The 12986-nt window shown below is 37.6% G+C and overlaps 3 protein-coding genes across 7 annotated transcripts in view; 2 read left to right on the plus strand and 1 right to left on the minus strand.

Annotated features, from left to right (window-relative positions):
• The window catches only part of Mrpl45 (mitochondrial ribosomal protein L45), a 157984-nt gene extending 157793 nt beyond the window's left edge, over window positions 1–191 (plus strand). Inside the window, exon 10 of the transcript XR_011447214.1 lies at window positions 126–191. The gene's annotated coding sequence lies outside the window, so the exon portion shown is untranslated. The remainder of the gene's footprint in view (window positions 1–125) is intronic.
• Ror (tyrosine-protein kinase transmembrane receptor Ror) overlaps window positions 1–12986 on the minus strand; it is a 222676-nt gene that overhangs the window by 144236 nt on the left and 65454 nt on the right. The window lies entirely within an intron of this gene.
• The window catches only part of LOC138935070 (uncharacterized), a 34049-nt gene continuing 24552 nt past the window's right edge, over window positions 3490–12986 (plus strand). For 3 of the 5 annotated variants that reach the window (XM_070299392.1, XM_070299390.1, XM_070299395.1), the window contains exon 1: window positions 3490–3752. The gene's annotated coding sequence lies outside the window, so the exon portion shown is untranslated. The other 2 variants (XM_070299391.1, XM_070299393.1) reach the window with 2 other exon arrangements.

The following is a 12986-nucleotide window of genomic DNA, read 5'->3' on the forward strand; positions in this document are numbered from 1 at the left end:
CTATTTTCATCGTCAGCAATTTTATCGTTGCATTAATTTTACACAACGGAATCGCAGAAAATTAAAGCCTGTCGACATACGCGAGTTGATTAAGCGTCGCGCTAAGGATATTTTCTTGATTCTAGGCGAAAGCAAGTGGAACAACTTTGGGGCGCGAAATTCGCGATCCTATGGAAACGTACATAAGTTGCGGCAGCTCTCTTACGAGTACACCCGACGGTGGTAACATCGGCGCAACTCCGTGCCCGGCTGGAGCAAACTTCTCTGATTTCTCTGCTTGTAAACTAATTATCATCCGCGCGCGCTTATCGCGCTACTGTGTACATCGTTGGCGGTTACTTGAACATGTAACAATGGAAATTTCCGCCTCAACCAACCATGCCGCGGAAGATCGACGCGCTCGATCAAACTTCGTGCAACTTTGTTGAGCGTCACGATGGAAACCGCAATCTCGCGGCAATTCTTTTCGCCGCGAAAATCTTTGCCAATCGCGGGGGAACGTCTGGAATTTTTGCCGCGAGTCGTTCCGTTTGGCGCGCGCTCAAATGGCAGGAAAATCAATGCTCTTGAAAATGAGACAAAAATAAGATGTTTATCTCTTGAAAGAGCCTTTTAAATATGTTCGTGCATTTTTTTAAATATATACAGAATAAATATAATTTTTATAAATATAAATTTTTTATTTATAAATATATATATATATATATATATTTTTTTTTTATTTTTACCTATATAATTTATTCTTTCTAACCTCTCTCCCTTCCTTTCCTAAGTTTTTATAATTAAACAATCTGCTAATCACATAATATATATATGATTTATTATCGTTGCAATTTTTTCATATACGATAAACGATATTCCGTATAATATATTTACTATAATATATCTACCGTGATCAATTTTTTAGAATGAAAAAAATCTGCCGATATTATAGCAATAAATAGTTGATAATAGAAAAATATTGATCTTTATTTAAAAAAACAAACTACGTTTTATCCACTTTCAAAACCTTCAAAACCTTCGAAAGAAAAAAAAAATGCTATCTATATAAACCAACCTGTATGTTTGTGTTGTGTCTGTGTTCTGCTATCTTGTGTATTGTACATATAATAATATTTTTAGAATGTATTTTTATTTTTCAAAATATAAATAATTGCGTTTTCTTTTTGGCAATGCATTTGTCTTTTTATCACAAATTTTCATTTTATCATTGGAACAAGTCGAGGCGGAGTGGGTCGTTAATTTTCTCGTGCGGAAATCCGTGGATAATTCCTCGTTCGCGGAGTCTCTGTGGATTTAGTCACGAATGCGGGCCACGCGAATCGCACTCGAAATTGATCCTCGACCGGAGACCGATACTTGGATTCCGCTAATAGCGGGAGGCCAGAATACACAGGAGTACGGAGGAGAGGAAAGAGGAGGAGGGGGAAGAGAAAAGAGGTGCGACAGGTGCGTTTAAATACATATAGCTAGAGGCTACACGGAAATATGTCACGTGCCTAAATCGAGAAACCTGCGCGAACCTTAGCCAAACGGTCGGACGATCTTGAACCTCTTTTTATATAGAAAAAGCCTATAATAGGTATTTTATTTGGTCAAACGCGGAATAGTGTCGGATCGAGGAATAAGAAGTTCAAAGCTTAAAAATGCGGCAGAATACGCTTCTGCGGCTTTTCCGCGCACGTGCAACGCAAATCGTAGAAATGTAAATATATAAAACAAAATCCACTTCCGGGTCGCAGTGAATTGCTGGTTCTTTTCACGCGATTCGATGGAGAGAAAACAATCGCTATGTAAAACACTATAATAAAGTTCGTGGTTTTAGTAGCAGCAACCGCGAACGCGATGAAGTTATTGTTTAGAGAACGAATAATTTTACGAACTTTAACGATGACAATTTATCATGCTATTTGCCCATCATCTTGCAGTTTGTATATATAAAATGTTGTTACGCGAGCATTGCGGCAAACATGAGGCATCGATGTAACAAAAGCGGAATACATGTAAAAAATAAATAAACATAGATAAGCTGCAATACTATAATCTTCAAAAAAAAAAAAAAAACGAATATTTCGCATTTTTTATTCGAATGCGGAATAATATAAAACTGACTACGTGATAATTAATAAATGCGTGATATTCAAAGACAAACGCTCGCAAATTGAGCGATTGTCCTTTGACCATTTGTGAGTTTATGGTGCGTGAAACGTGCCGCGGCAATTTACATAACGTGCGTGCCTTTCCGCGTCCTTTATAGCCATAAGTCAGTTCCGACATTTACGATACTTTAACGTATAAAATTGCAGGGCTATTAAAAAAGAGCGGCTTCCGTCGTGATTCACGCGCACTCAAAAACTGATTCGCCAATAAATAATTTTAATATCATTGTGATTTAATTTTTCCTATAAAAAATATTTGATGAAACTGAGAGACGTCGATTCTCATAAGTATTTAAAAAAATTTTGGAGTTAATCTTTTCTCGGTAAAACTTTGACAAAACAGTATGATAAGATAATTGTTGAATAAGATGGAATTAAATTTTCCAAAAATTCATTTTGCTCCTAAAAAAAAATTTGCGGTATCATTTAATATCCCCTCAAAATATTGTAATTTATCAATTTCTATATTTTCCTTCATTCTTTCCCTCTTTATTTCACTGCACAGCTCATCTCACAGATGCAAATAAACTTTAAAAATAAATACTGGAAACGGATCGTTTTTTCCATCTCACTACGTTTCGCTTTGTTTTCAAAAAATCGCCTTTATCTTTCCTTGCTCCTGTAAATTATTCTCCAATTTACCGATCGACTCGTCGTTCGTCGATCAGATTGATCAACGGCCATACTTAGGTAGCATCTAAGTGTCTAAATACCAAACCGTAAATCTATGTGACCGATCTCGTTCGGAGATGAGTCGCTCACCCCGCATGAAAGATACGCGCGCATAGCGAAAGACGGTTTGTGCGTTGAAAACCGCAGGAGAGATGGAAAAGCGGTAGGAGAAGATTCAGAAGGAGAGAGAAAAAGAGGGAAAGAGAAAAAGAGAGAGAGAGAGAGAGAGGGAAAACGACGTTCATCGTTTCTGAGGTAATTTTAGATCGGTAAGATAGCGCCTGCGGTTCGTACGAGGAAAAGAGATGACTGGTGTGAAGAAGAAGGATGGAACGAAAATGAGAGAGAGAGAGAGAGAGAGGGCTTCGCGAGGTGGGAAAGTAATGTCGCCGGAAAACGTGGAGGCAAGTAAGAAAGAGAGAGAGAGAGAGACTCAAGGGACGGAGTATTTACAAAAGCGGGAACGAGAAGAAGCAGAGAGAGGAAGGGAAAAACGCGGAAGGTGCGAGAAAGAGGGCGAAAGAGGGAGTGCGCCAAGAAGGAAGCTGCGGACAACGGAGTAAGAAAGAGAAAACGGGGAGGCAAGAGAGAAAGAGAAAGAGAGAGAAAGATAGAGAGGGAGGGAGGTAGACTTCGGGTGCGAGCGGTCTACCTCGAACACAGTAATGCCGACCAGCTCCAACCGGGTGCCGCCAAATCGAACCCCGGTTCGAATTCCGCACGGCCGTGGCCGCGGAAAGAAGCGAGAGGAACAAGAGGAAAAGGGGGAGAAGGACGAGGACGGTGGTAGAGGAGGAGAAGAGAAGAACCAAGACGACGGCAACAACGGCAACGACGACAACAACGACGACGACGACGACGACGACGGGGAACGCGAATAAAAAGAAATCGTGGAAGTGGAAGAGAAAGAAGAAGAAAAAGGTACGTGCCAAAGAAACTTCCTGTCTTCCTGTCCGCGTGCAAAGAAAAGCGGGGGTCAAAGGTGGTGTGGCGTGGCGTAACGAAGCTCGAGGGAAAAAGGGTGGAAATGCGTAAGACGAAGAGAAGAGAAGTTTCTTCGTGCAAAAAAGGGAGGAACTGGAAGAAAGCAAGAATAATGATAGACGATCTGTGCCGTCGTGATCTTCTGATTGAAAAAGTGTTCAAATGTGTTTTAATATCTAATAATTACTGAGAAAGTAATATTACGCTCATTAATACATCTTCGTGTCTAATAAGTATAGTGGCATTAAATTACTAACAACTGATTTCATCAATACCGTTCAATTTTAGCTCTTAGCATAATTTTATCTTTTTCTAAAATTAAAAAAAAAATAAAAAGTGATAAAAGATTAGATTGAAATTAAATTTAATTGATCGATCTGAATGTGATTAATGCAACAATCGAAAACTATCGAGTGTATCTTTCGAATATTGTAAGGATAGATCACCATTAATTAGCAGATGTCTGTCATTAACAAAAGTACATACTCATAGATAAAAGCAAGTGCATATCACGTAGTGATATTTCCACAAAAATATTTAAATGAAAATTCAGAGAGAGAAAGCGCGTTATTCACGACAGTTCTATTTATTTATCAATTTTTCCTCGTGGATATTTGTCACGTGTAGCCGGTCAGCCCGACACGTTCTTCGCGAAAGACCGGTAAAGAAAAAGTGTAGAAATCGAGAAATGTGAAGCTCGAAGAAATTGGAAAAATGACGGGATACATACGCGAGATCGAGATCCGCCCGCCTTGGACGATGTTTCCCCCGATGCTATATCGTCTTCTGCGGTTTTCACGACGTCGTCGTGGTTTTACGATGTTCTATTAGAATCGAAGGGCGCGTTCTACTCCGCGCTGTTACGGCGCAAGAAGAAGACGAGCGAGGCGAGGCAATAAAGCGAACAGAATCGAGAAAACTCGGGGTTATCCCGGGGTAAAGAGAAAGAAAAATAACCGATCTTCTCGTTCGAATCCGCAAACGTACCCGAAGATACCCGCGGATGTAAAAAATTTCTATAGTAGAAACGCGCGAAATAGAGAGAGGACTACGATACAGATAGAAGAAATTAAATCACGTTACGGACTGATTCTGAAAAATTGAAAATGTCTGCGCTGATTGTATGGTGTTTGAAAGACGAATAGATGTTGTTGCTGATTATATCTCTCGCAGTTTTGACGGTAAGAAGCGAGTTGCAACAGTAAAAATGTCATTTCTGACTTAAAGATGTTACTAGTGTTTCAATAATCGATTCTTCGATCTTAAAAAAATTATCTAAACATAGCGCTAAGCGTTTTTTAAGTACAAGAAAGAAATCAAATTGAAAATGTAGAAAATTATTGAAATATGAATATCACATGTTTCGGTTCGCGAGTTGAAATTAAAAAATTCCAGATTACAATATAACTCTATTGTTGATTAAATACTTAATCGTTCGATATTTAGTAAAGTTTTCTTTTTTAGAGAACGATTATTTCTGACACGTATACACCCTGTCAGCCGTCTGAGGATTGTCAGAGGCACTCGCTAAAACTTTTCGCCGTTTTCTCTCACCGCTATATATATCCAGATGTTTACATTGCCGTCGATGGAGGCTTTGAGAATGCGAACGCGGCTTTTCTTTTGTTCCATCCGTTTGGATTACTGTCTGCCTATCATACGAAAGCGTTTCGTTCGAAAGTTTGCCACCGGAGAGTAATTTTTTTCCTATGGTAATCCTCTAAATAATATAGCAAAATCATCCATGAGAGATTGATAAAGAAACATTATATACGTAATATTTATTATATAAATTTATGTTTTTAATTCACCAAAATCGACTATTGTCTTAGAAGTAGATAATTTTCTTACACAATCGCACGGCTTAAATATACACATCTGCCTTCGTCTTCTCAATTCTTCCAATTCGATTCCCAAAAAATGTGCTGCATCGTAAAACCTACATGTGCGTAAAAAACAGTAGTGGGAGTATGCGCGAACACACGAACGCGAAGATAGACGTATTCACAAGGGAGGGAACCAGTGCCGACCGCGTCAAATCGCGCGTGCATTTATCAACTGTCCTGCACGAAGATGGACATTGAGACATTCGTTCACGAGGGCCCGAACAATAACAGCGTCTCTCGCAAAAATATCTCTCCTATATCTCTCCGTTAGCCCTCTCGCTGTCTTTTATCGCCGATCCTTTTATCGACGCTACACGCCGCATCGACCGCGTTGAGTACAATTAGAATCTGCTCCTTTTCCTCTCGTCCCTCGAAATCGAGTTTCGCCGTAATATGACATTCATTTCGTGCTTCGCTTGATCTTTTTATTTTTCCTCCCAACAATTTTCGATTGCAAAACCAAAAGCTTGCATCTCGATGGAAAAATGTGAATATTTATTCTGAAGCACAATATCAGCAAATTTGCGCCTTGACAATTTTCAATACTTTCTCTCAATAAAAATACCTATGTTTCAAAGAGCAACAACTTGACTCTCTATTCATAGTTTATCGATTTATCGTACGATAAAAAGTCGAACGTGTACGTTACAGAAATATATATATATATATATATACTCTAATCTGTTTATAAAAAAGAAAATTAAAGAAAATTAAATTAACTAATAAAAAAATTGACTTCAATTAAACTTGACAATTTTTAAAGCAATATGTATGCGAATAGATAAGAAGTAATATTTAGATCGATAAATTATTTCCTTCGAGCGCGATTTAAAGATTTGAAAGAAGAATATTTTTTTTCTGTATATAAGAAAGAGTTGCCATTATAAGTCGGACAACCGGTGTAGACATTCAAGTAGTCACACTCAAGATTATTCAGACATAAAAAAAAAAAGACACGCTGCGACGCAACTATCTATGTTATAATGTTGTAACAATAAAATCTTCTTATGATCGTCGTACGAGCATGACGGAGGATTCGGAGACGCGACATTCGTAAATCCGAATCCGCACTTCGTAAACCGTTTCTGAAGCTGCTGCGCGTAACAGCGAGCAATAAACGCGGCAATAAACGCGGGAATACGACATGGAAATTTGTTTCGCGACACATAAGTACAGCATGTGCGGCATAAGAGGCAAACTTTTTTCGAAAACTTTATCGAACAATCGTAAATGGAGTCATTTTGTTTCCTCATAGAGGAAGCTTCTGTTTTTTAATAATGTACACGTAACTCGAAAAATTTCAAATCCCATCTTTGCTGCAATATCAATATATATTTAACAAAAATACAATTTAATAATAACGATAATAATAATCAATTATTTCGAGAACTTCATATAATAACTTCATAATATAATTCTTAGATCCATTCGACATAGATTCTATTTCTTCACTGGAGTTTTGTGAAAGATACAATCCTTGAATTATAAGCGTGAATAAATGCCTTAATTGAAAGCTATTGTCATACTAAAATTCAAACTTTACTTTCTGGAAGTCCCAATTTGTGATTTAATTAAAGTGCTCAATGCTGAATATTAAAAAGTCTATTCCTGTTCTTCCACGACAGGTATATATCTCGAAACATCCCGGCATATGAATATCTACTTCCAGCATCACGACCGATTAGTCGATTACGAGGTGTTTACATGCTGGCGCTTTCAAGCTGCGTTCATATGATGCCCCGAGTTATTTCTGCCGCGAAGAGTAGTGCGGCTATGAAATTCCGAATTATCGTGGGGCACCACATGGGAACCCCGGCTTCTTTTCGTTCCTCTCTGTCTCTTCCCGGCGATTAAGTTCTCATCGCCACGATCTCATGCTGGCCCCAAGCGATCGTTCATCCCGGACACGAAAATGGCGCGTAAAAGCTTTTTTCTACCACGCCAAGTAATCTGTCGGCCGTCGACTGTAATAACGATTGGTCGACGATGAATTAATCGTCGACGATAGTGCTATGAGCCGGCCGATGATTCATTTCTAACTCGGCGGCCGTTCGTTTTTCTTGGAGTCTTTTCCCGCTCCGTCAGACTGTTGACAGTTCGGACGTATGCTCGAAAAATCAGTCGAGACAGGTCGCATAGAACAGCTGAGATATCTGCCGCTGTCCGTTTCGAGCAGTTTATTCTTGCGCGCTTCCGTCTATGTCGCGACGACGAGGTGTTATTACAAAAAAAAAAGGATAATATTATTCAACAAGATTATAAATAATTTTTTAACGGAAGAAAGATTGGAAGTACTTTTTTTTCTGTAAAAATCGATATTGTGCTGCGTAATATATTTATTACTGCACACGAAAAAAAAATGCAGTTGCTTCAATTAAAGTCGACGTCACGGGATGCCACAAACGTATATAGTTTATTAAATGATATTTGGTCCAACAAAAATATCATTTAATAAACTATATACGTTTGTGGCATCCCGTGACGTCGACTTTAATTGAAGCAACTGCATTTTTTTTCCCGTGCATCAATATTTGCTCTCGTCGTAATTAAGATAAGTAATTAAAATTTCAACGTCCATTATTTTCAATAATGTCTTTACAAAGATGTTGCAAAGATATTTTACGCAAATATACCATATATTACATACTAAAAAATCATGAAATTGTCACAAAAAATTCATTATTTTCATATTCGCTAAGGAAAATTTGATCTCATATTCATCAAAATATTACTATTTCTACAATATTTTGCAACAAATACCGAATAATAGCAAATATGTAACAATATCACGAATACGTAAAAAGACTTCGGCATATTATCTGAAAAGCGAGAAAAGCACGTTGCGGTCGCCACATTAAAATGATTCATCAGCTATCACGAAGATTGGGGAGAAACATGGCGTTGTGTCCCAACGTTAGCAAAAGTAACCCGCTTTCAAGGGCAGAAGGATAACATCGCGGTCCAAGTTTAAATTGGAGGGTTGGCCGCTTAAGATTCAGTTCTACAAACTCGAAAGTTCAGTCCCACTTTCAAGATGGAAGGCGAATCGAGAGGGGCCGAGTGCGGAAGTAGAAGAGGTATTAGGCATTGGAGAGGGGGAAGAAGAGCGAACTTCCAAAGACGAGGCTTACGAGAACTTGACGCTGCAATTAGGCAAGCATTTTCGATCGAATTCAATTACCTGCGTCCGTGGCCTCGTCGCGAATCCGGATTGCCTCGACGAAGTGACTTCTGCGAACGCGGTGAAACTTGGCTTGTATTGTATTCCCGTATTACGTTTCTCTCAAAGTATACCGGAATTGCAAACGGAGAGGGAACGGTCGCCTCGTTAGCATTCCTCGAGAGGCATCTAAGTACATCATCGCTTCATTTTATTACTATTATTAGACATTCTTGTCTAACGAGGGTGACCCGACCGTGTCCCGCGTGTATTCTTTTATTGCGCTCATTTTGTGTCTATTCGCTTAATAACGAAATATCTTGCCATGAGAAGCAAGGAATATCTTCATGATTTAAATTCCCAGAATGTAACTTGTTATCAGTGAAATCGTCAATTTCCCTTTTTTTTATTAAATGTTCAGTTCCTCCAATAATATATTATTTTTTAGTTTGTATCTTTCATTATAATTTCAAGATATTATTATTATAATTTTGCTAAATTAAGAATTAATATGTTATTCACAATAAATAAGGATATACGTTCTAAGCTTGACGTACCTCCACTTTTAGCTAAGGGCAAAATATCGAAAAAATATGTCACCTTATGAATAAAAGGAGCACATAAGAGATGTCTCGTTTAATTGGACACGACTCGTTCTGAATGAAAAGCCCGAGAAAGGCGAAACCATCCTCTCCGACATGTTTTCTATCGATGACGGATATATCGGGTCTCTTGAATGTATGCCCTTGAGCAGAATTTCGCGATGGAAAGGGGGAAAAAAAAAAGGAGAAACAAGCGCAGCGAAACTTGACGAGCGATAATTAAAACCGGCGAATCGGACGTCGTTAACGATCGTCAGGTTAACGATCGCTCTCGAAATTAAATCTTCGTGCTGCATCTGTGCGAACGAATCGCAGCCGGTGCATGCTATGCACGATCGCGTGTAAATCATTCGCAAACCATGGGTACACGCATTTCCGCGCGGCACTTACGCACTACGAGACACGCCGCAACGCGGCGAAGTCGCGACGACGCACGTGTGTGTTAACATCACGCCGGTAAACGTGTCGGCGACACGTGTCGGGTGTGTAATCCATGGGCCCGTCATTGCGACGATTGTGTGTCACGGATGCTACGCCATCGACATGTTCTACGGAATGTTCCGGGTGTTAATCGCTATTTCCCTAAACTCCAATAAATTAAAAATAAGAATCTCTCTTTTGTCAGAAAAACTTAATATTAAAATAAAGTATAATAAGAATTCATAATTGTGGAGAAGGTACGTCTTTAATATAATGTCATATTTTTATTATAAAATATTCCTATAATTAATCTTTATAGTTCGATTAAAAATAAAATCTTGTTATAATTAAATAATAAATAAAATGTTGCAATAAACACCTTTTTAAGAATCTGAACTTGAGCTCAATGATTACTATTTAGAAAACGATAGCAATTAAATTTTTTCCGACCAAATAGAACAAAAAGACTAAAAATTTATATGATTTCTTTATTAATATTGTATTAACTATTTTTTAATCTCACAATTCCGTTGAGTAACAAATAAAAGTTCTTTTTCAGAAAAGAATAGTTCAAAAAAATTTTTATAAAATAATTCAATGTATTAATAATTTTTCTCGTCTCATTTCTAATTTGTTCTAGGAAACAGCAGTGCGCGCGATCATGTTCATTATGGAGGACAAACTGCAAACTGTTTTAGCATCGTTTCACACAGCGCAGCAATGTATTCGTAAGTGAGGAGATTCCCTTTAATATGATATGGAAAAACGTGGCGGAGAGACGTCGACGACGAATATCATTTCGTGATCGACAAGCCGTCGTCGCTTCGCTTAATAATAACGCGCCCCGTCATCGATTCCATTCCACCGATCATTCCAATCCAGATCTCAAATCACGGCGTCTAGTTCGCGTCGACCTTCAAGCGCGTCGGCGACGACGCGCAAAACGCGTTACGCCGAAAGTACCGGCCCGGAAATCGTTAAAATTGTGCACACGCCTACTGGCCGATAACGCCCCGATCTCGCACTTCACGGTACAAATTCGATTTTTGCGCGAGGCACCATGGTCGCTGCATCGCACTACATCGTTTATGTTTCACGCCATGCAAATATACGCTAGCGAGAGAAGGTCGAATCTGTTTCGCATACAATCGTCATCGCGTGAATCGAATGCGGAAAATCGATGTCTTGAATACGTCAAGAAGCAAACAAGAAAAAGTTTTTTTTTTGTTTGTTTTAAATTTCTTAATTTAGAAATCATATTAATCATAAAATATTTAGTTTTCTATATTATATAAAATATCTCTCTATATATTATATTTACATAATACTTGGAATAAAAAAAATAAGGAAGATAAAATGTTTTCTCTGTGTACTTCATATAAAAAAAATATCTTTAAAACTTGATACATTTATAAAATTATTAAATGTAAGATATGCATGAGTTATAATTCTCTCCGAGAAATTATAATTTTCCAATATTTCATCCGTATATATTTTACTATACGTTGAGAATATAATTATGCGGATGCATAAAATATCACAAATTAATATTAATAATATGACATTAATGTTCGTATATTATGCAACTGATTATTGTATAAATCTGAGGCACAACTAAATTATATGCAATAATTGTATGCATATAATTAAATTATTAGAATATATATACGGAAAATCACGTGTTTTCCGACTATTTAATATTAAGAACTGTGTGTTGCCACGTGATCCACGTCTGTTTTACGTCGAGCATTATATCGCTATGTTGATGATACGCGCATAATACGTAGCCGCCAAACGCGTATCGGTCGAGACCGGAAATCGTTAAAATTGCATGGCCACCAGGTGGCCAATAGGCATGTTATTGCATTTCGCGCACGTAAAAGCAAACTTCGAGAAAAAGCACATCGCAAACAAAATCAATCCTATTTTAATTGCGAATAAGAAACGAGAGAAATTGTTTTTCGCACAATGAAATAATGTGAATACTTTTGCGAATAAAAAAAAAAAAAAATATACATACTTATATTAAAATTTCATACATTTTTCGGCTATCCGAAATATTTTATTAAAATAATATTTCCAATATACATATAACCGCCTGACAACTTTCCAAGAAAAAAAACTCCATTCCTCTATATATATATTAAAAAAAAAAAAAAAAAAGTGCTACAACAGATATTCTTCCGCGAAGGTATATTACATGGTATATTATAAGAGAATGACATTATATACAGGGCGCACGAATAAGTAAGACCAAAGTACCGAGGGGTTTAAGAATCGGGCGAATATATATTTCGTCTTAACAACCGTGCGAAATGTGAGGGACGTCCTCATTAATCCTTCCGGCTTTATCCGGCCGCACGCTGGCACGTATCTTAAAGATCCTCGCAGGAATTGTGATAAATGTCATGCAAATGTGCGCCCCTTAACGAGCCCTAAGTTTTTGCCCGGCAGCGCGAAAACTTTCGTACTGTCAAGTTCCCGTTACAAAGGAGATACATCGCCCCCGCCATTCTGTCGCGCCATTCACGCTTAAAGGAGCATAATTGTTGCTAGTTGTATCTTCTGGTTTCTTACATCTCGTCCCCGCATCAAAGACCTCGCGTCCTATCTCGTTAAATTGTGAGGGTGCGAGAAACCTATGTCGACAGAGAAAGTTCTCATGGATATTTTTTTTTTTTTTAAGCGAGAGTTATATATGTTGGCGCCTTTGCACGCGACGCGAATTTGCTTATAAATAGCTGTATCGTCTGATGCTGCTCTCTTAAAATACTCATTAACCATACACGTCACAAGAGAAAAAATAAGTAAATAAATTAAATATATTTATTTGAACTATATGTTTTTTTATTTGTAACACGTAAAGAAAAAAAAATTATAAAATAGTTAATTGTTAATAATTATTTAAAATAGATACCTATATATCTTATATTATATGTATCTCATTCTGTCAAATAAATAATAATTTATCAACAAGGGAAGAGAATAAATGACAGTAGACATTCAAAAGCTCAAAATATATATAATATGACTCGTCAAAATATTTGGTAATGTGACAAGGCATGTCATTAAAAATGATGCGAAGTCCGTCAGTATTTTAAGT

Source organism: Polyergus mexicanus, unplaced genomic scaffold (assembly GCF_030449975.1).
Source record: "Polyergus mexicanus isolate NDT 795.1 unplaced genomic scaffold, iyPolMexi1.0 SCAF_7, whole genome shotgun sequence".
NCBI lineage: Eukaryota > Metazoa > Arthropoda > Insecta > Hymenoptera > Formicidae > Polyergus > Polyergus mexicanus.